Here is a 6165-nt window from a genome sequence, read left to right as displayed (position 1 = left end):
CTCCGTGCCGGCGGCACCCCGCCGTGCGAGGCCGCGGGCGGCTCGGTTGGCCTCCGGCGCCCACCACCCTCCCGCCGGCCCCGAGAAGGAAGCGAATAAATAAGCGCCGTCCCTCCTTTGTCTGCCGAGGCGGGCGGCGGGGGGCGGCCCGGGGCGGCGGGAGGCAGCGGGAGGCAGCGGGGAGCTGAGCCCGGGCGAGCCGGCAGCTTTGTGAGAGCTCCGGCGAGAAAGTGCCTCCCACAGACGGCAACTGCTCGGGCAGGGAGCAGGGCTCCTTCCCCCGGCCCCACCTTGCTCCTTCTGCCGCCCCCCACCCCGGTTACCCCCCCAGCCCCGGTGACCCCCAGCCCTCAGCCCACGGCATACAGGTGATCCCTGCCCTGCTCGGGGCCCCTGGCATCCCGCTACCCCAGGATCTGCTGGCCCCTGGGGTGTCCCTCCCCAGAAGCATTCCCCCTGCACACCCCTGCCCCAAGACCTGCCAGCCCCTGGGTGATCCCTGCCCCTGGCATCCCTCTGTTCCGGGATCTGCTGGCCCCGGGTGATCCCTGCCCGGCACCGTTCCCCCTGCACACCACAGCATGCTTCCCTCCAAGGCAGCGACTGGCAGGTGCCGTGCAGCTGAGCCCCATAGCCCTGCCCTGCTCCTTCCTGGCCCGAGCTGGGCACCTGGGAGCCCGTCGGATGCCAGGCACTGCTCTGCTCCCGCCAGGCTGACGACATCTGTGGTGCTGCCTGCAAAGGCAGGAGCTGCCTCCTCCCCCAGCTACGGCTACTACCCCCCTGCAAGCACCACGGAACTTGGTCCCATGCCCCCCACCCTAGCAAGACCTTCCCCCTTGGCCTCAGAGGTCCCACCCACAGGTTTTCCAACTCTCCTGCTACCCTGCCCACAGAGAGTCACGGGGCATTAAGGATTCCGGTAAAACAAAAAATGAGCGCTGGACGGGAAGATGCCCTGATCTTAGACCCATCATGTGTGTGAGTGGGCCTGGGCCGTTCCCCCCAAAGGGTGGTCCCGATGCCTGAGAGCCCAGCGCCCGGGCAGGAGCAGGGCACAGGGGAGCCAGGGCTGTCCTGGCGCAAGGGCCGCAGGACAGAGAGCAGTAGGCACTCGCAAGCAGACCTTGCTGCTGGAGCAATTCCTCCCCTGAGCGCAGGCTTCCGCTCTGTCCCAGTGCCCCTCCATCCCCCCCCAGTTACGCCGCAGGGAGAGGGGACAGTTTGCAGGGCAGGGTCTGCAACCAGGCAGGGCCACCTTGTCACCCACACACCTGCTGGGGGAGGAGGCAGAGGGGGCATCTGCTCCCAGCCCTGCTGTGATCCGCACCCTGCTGCCACCTCCTTTCCCAGGGATGGCTCCTCGAAAATAAGCAGCTCCATCCTCCACCCTCATGCTTCTCCTATGGCTTTCTCTGAAAAATGAGGAGTTTGTCACCAGCTTCTCATCACCAGCTACTCTGTGTGCGGGAGAGGGCGGCCACAATGGCCCCAGTCAGCAGTACAAATAAATGGCCCGAAACACGATACGCAGGATAAAAGAATTTCTAAGGCGAGGTTTTATTTTCCCCCTGGAGCCCCAGTCTCTTGTGATCTGGTCCAAACACAAAGGCTGTCCTGAATTTCCCATCTCACTTTCTCTCCTCACAGCTGGTGAGTTGGGCGATGTTTTGGGGTACCCTCTCCCCTATGCAGGCGCCTCGGCAGGTCACCGGGCCTCCCCGGGCTCGCGGCATTCCCGTGCCACCGGGCTCTGGCGCAGCCTCCCGGCCCCTGGTTGCAGTTCTGGGGGTGGTGACACACATTTGGCAGCAACTTAAACTGGGGCAGCTGCAGCCGTAGGCTGCTCTCAGCACCCCCCCTCTACCTGCTTGGTGCTGGGGGGGGGCTGTGGGTGCTTCCTCAAGCTGTGGTGGGGTGACACCAGGCAGGTGAGGGGGTGCCCAGCCACCCCCTGGGCGCAGGGGTCTCAGACACCTGCCAAGGAGCCAGGACCATGCAGCTGGGTCCCCATCACCCCCTCCTCGTCCCCACAAACCCTGGCTCACCGGCATGGAAAGGGTCCCAGTCCCACCCAGTGTATCATTAACCCAGAACTGAGCCATTAATGGCCAAGCTCTCCCAAGTCCCCATCGTTATAAATCAGCCTTCTCCATAAACTTCCTTCTCCCCTGCTACAGTTTAAGCCTGTGGCTTCCTGTCCTAATTAACCAGTGAGGTTAATTGGTCTTCAGCCTCTTTACACCTCCAGTGCTCTCTGAGGGGTGGGTCACTGCATCCCCCGTTCATGCACTGACCCTCGGACCCTGCCCCTCACCAAAGCTCTCCCTGGAGCACCAGGGATGGGAAGTCCGGATGCAGCCCTGCTCACGCCACTGCTGAGGGCAGCTGCCTGTGCGCCCCAGCTCCTGTGAGCTGTGTTTTGCCTCCCTGACCCTTGCCTGCAGGCCTGGGTTGGGCACCCACCACCCATCTGGTACCCTATCCCTGTTTCCATCCCTATCCCTGTCCCCATCCCTGTTCCTATCCCCATCCTGGTCCCCATCTCCATCCCCATTCTCATCCCTATCCTTGTCCCCATCCCTATTCTTGTCCCTACCCCCGTTCCCATCCTTATATCTGTTCCTGCCCCCATTCCCATCCCTATCCCTATGCCCATCCCTGTTCCTGTCCCCATTCCCATCCTTCTTCCTGCCCCAATTCCCATTCCCATCCCCATCCCTATCCTTGTCCTAATTCCCGTTCCTGTCCCGATTCCCACCCCTATCCCCATCCCCATCTCTGTTCCTGTCCCCATTTCCCCCTCCCCATCCCCTCTCCTCCCTGCCCCTGCTGCGTGGTGATGCCAGAGGCCCCAGCCTGCTCCCGGATGCCTCGGCACAGCCTGTGCCAGCTTCGTGCTCCGGCCATCTGTCCCCCGCCTGCCTGCCGTCTCACGCCTCCTCCTTGGGACCAAGGGTCCCCAGCTTGCCCACCTCAGGCAGCGGATGCCAGCCGGCACCGGGGTGGGTGTCCCCAGGGAGGACGGGCAGCGGGTGGGTGCTCCTGGCGAGGAGGATGATGCTAGGAGGGAGCTGAGCAATGCTGGCAGCCTAGTGCCAGCCTGGGGACTGACCGGTTGCCACCCACCCCAGGGAGCCCGCAGGGACCCCAGGAGCTGCTCAGCCCTTTGGGCCGTGCCCTGGTGCCAAAGCATCCCTGGCACCCCAGGATGGGGGCTCGGGTGCTGGGAGCCCTCCGTGCCAGCTCCCCGCTGCCTTCGCTGCGGGGCTGGAAGGCATTGCCTTCGGTGTCCTGCTGCCGGGGGAAGCATTCCTGCTTTTTATAACCCTGCTGACGTTCCCCAGCTGCCAGCCCCATGCCAGCCAGCCTGCCCTGCCTGCCTAGCCCTGCCTGCCCGCCCTGGGGCAGCCCAGAGGGACCATGCCCAGGCAGGGCCGGGGAGGCGGGCGGCAGGGGTCGGGGGGCTGCAGGGCCCGTCCGACCTGCACAGCTGCATAGCTTGTCTCCAGCTATTAAACAAACTCCTCCATCTCTCCCCCCTCCTCTCCGTCCCCTTCCCGCCTGCCAGACGGCTGCTTAACCCTCTGCTGCCCCGCTCCTCGCCCCGCAGCCTCTGGGAAGCAGCATCTGCCCCTGGTTGTGCCCGGGAGATTTGACTCACAGGAGGGACCCCCACCCCTGTACTGCCAACCTGGCTGGGCAGTGGGGAGTGGACCTCCAGGTCCCCAGGGTGCCCGCAGCCTGGCACCGTCCTGCGGAAAGCAGGGCAGGAGCGGGCAGCTGGCAGCAATGGCCGAGCCAGGGCTGCGCTGGGGGCACGGTGGGCAGTGGCGGGCACCCACGCTGCGGGCAGGGCTGGGAGACACTGAGCTGGGGGCTGGGAAGGGGGGCATGGGGCTCGGCAGGAGCAGGGGATGCAGGGACTGGGGGAGGCAGGGACCGGGGGGGATGCAGGGACTGGGGGGGATGCAGGGACCAGGGGGGATGCAGGGACCGGGGGGGATGCAGGGACTGGGGGGGATGCAGGGACTGGGGGATGGAGGAGCTGCAGTGCAGGGCAGGGGGATGCAAGGGCTGGAGGGAGGGAAGGCAGAGGCGTGCGGGGTGAGGGGCTGGGCCTCATCCCAGCACTCTGCTCTTGCCACCCCACTGCAGGAAGCGATGCTGGGGGGTGCCCCAGCCCCCGGAAGAGCTCCAGCTGCAGGTCTGCCTGCAGATGGGGGCCAGTAAAGGAGGTGAGTGGGAGCAGCGGCAGTGGGATCCCCCCAGGGCGGCTGCTCCCTTCCCTCGCTGCTGAGAACGGCACACCTCGGTGCACAGAGACAGCAGTGCCACAGCCACGCACTCTCAGCACGGCTGAGGCTGGCACTGCTGCAAGAGCAGCCTCCATCCCCCCAGCCCCTGCAAGCTGCCTGCACGCTGCAGCTCTCAGAGACGCCAGCCCGCTGCCGATGTAGCCTTCAGCAGCTCCCAGCCCAGGAACCACTGCAGGGAATGAGAGGAAGGAGCAGGATTTGTCCCTCCAGATGGAATCGAGCCCTCTGGAAGGGCTGACCTGGCGATGCCACCATCCTAGGACACTGTGGAGAGGACAGACCCAGCCCGGCCCCCCTCAGGACCTCCCCGATTGCCCTTTGCCTCCCACACTCCCTCCCGCAGATGTTTGGGATATCTGGGCCTTTGCTGCTCGGGTCCCGGTGACAAATGCTTGCCTGAGCGGGGTTTATTATTGTAAGAGCCTGGAGATGGCTCAGGCCAACTTTCCGCCTGGGGCGAAGCCAGCAGCTGCAGGGCACCCTTCGGCACAGCCACCCCGGGGATGAGGTGTCCCCACCCCAGGCACCCTCTGTGTGCCAAGGGGTTGGGGACCGACCCCCCGTCATCGCCCAGCACCCTGTGGCAGCAGCGGGTGGGCACCAGGAGCCTGGGGCAAGCCCCCAGTCCCAGGCGAGGGATGAAGCCGGGCACTTCATCCTTCAGCCAGCAGCACCGGGAGGGAGAGGGGTTTGCCAAGAGCCCCCCTGAACCCCTCGCTGCTTCTGCCCTGCTCCGCTCCCCGGCCAGGCTGTCGTAGGCTGGAGTGTGGCGGGCTTGGTGATCGATGGCCGAGGCGCGGGCTTGCCAAGCCCTGCGTGTTTGGAAGGCGCCGTGTTTGTCTTGGCAGGAGCGGGGATGTCATCTCCTCTGCCTCGCACTGTGACGAGCTGGGAAAGCCAACGGGGGGTTGTGCCGGCGCGGGTGCCCAAGTGGGTCCCCTGGCAGCAGCAGTGGAGGGGTCTGCCCCAGATGGGCAGAGTGAGGTCCCGGCGAGGCGAGAGGACGAGCAGAAGGACCCGGTGGATGCGGCGAGGGTGGCGCGGGGACAAGCCGAGCCTGTTGTCCCCTGGCAGAGCGGGTTCGTCCACCCAGATGTGCCCTGCACCCAGAGATGCCATCAGGCAGAGCTGCCCCCAGCCCGGCCCCTGCACCGGCACTGCCCCCGGGGTCACCGAGCCCTGCGCTTTGCAGGTGGGGAAACTGAGGCAGGGGGGCAGTGCCATCTGGCAGCGGGTGCTGTGGGGCAGGGGGCTAAGGGGCTGGGAGCAGGAGGGGCACTGGGCAAAGCAGAGTCTCCTGGGCAGAGGAGAGCCCGGCCACTGCTCTTCTGGGAAGGGGGTGCGGCGAGGACATGAAAGGTGGTGCCGGATCGATGCCCAGCGCTGACGGCAAAGGCATTTGAAGAGCGGCTCTTGCCGATGATGATGGCGAGGCTCTCGGCGGATCGATAGCTGCCTGCAGAGGCGGGGGCAGATCCTGCCGGGGGGTCCCCAGGCAGAGCGGGAGCTCGTGAAGGAGGGCAGACGGCTGTAATGTCTGGTAATGTCTGCGGCGTGATGCGCTGGCAGGCACGGGGCTGGGGAGAGGTCGAGCCTCACGAAATGGGAATTGCTGGAGTCAGCGCTGCCCCCATGACCAGAATGTTTCACTCCCCAGATACACCCCAGGAGGTTTGGGATGACAGTCACAGCGCACAAGCCTTGCCCGGGGCCGTGGGCAGGGGATGTCTGGCGCTGCCCACACCAAGCCCGGCCATGGGGATCCATCCTGCTCTGCCCCCATGCCGGTTTCCGAGCCAGGGGGGACAAGCAGGACACGTGCCCCCAGCTGCGGTTTGGAAGGCAG

Source organism: Balearica regulorum, chromosome 10 (assembly GCF_011004875.1).
Source record: "Balearica regulorum gibbericeps isolate bBalReg1 chromosome 10, bBalReg1.pri, whole genome shotgun sequence".
NCBI classification, from domain to species: Eukaryota; Metazoa; Chordata; class Aves; order Gruiformes; family Gruidae; genus Balearica; species Balearica regulorum.
This window is presented reverse-complemented; position numbering follows the sequence as displayed.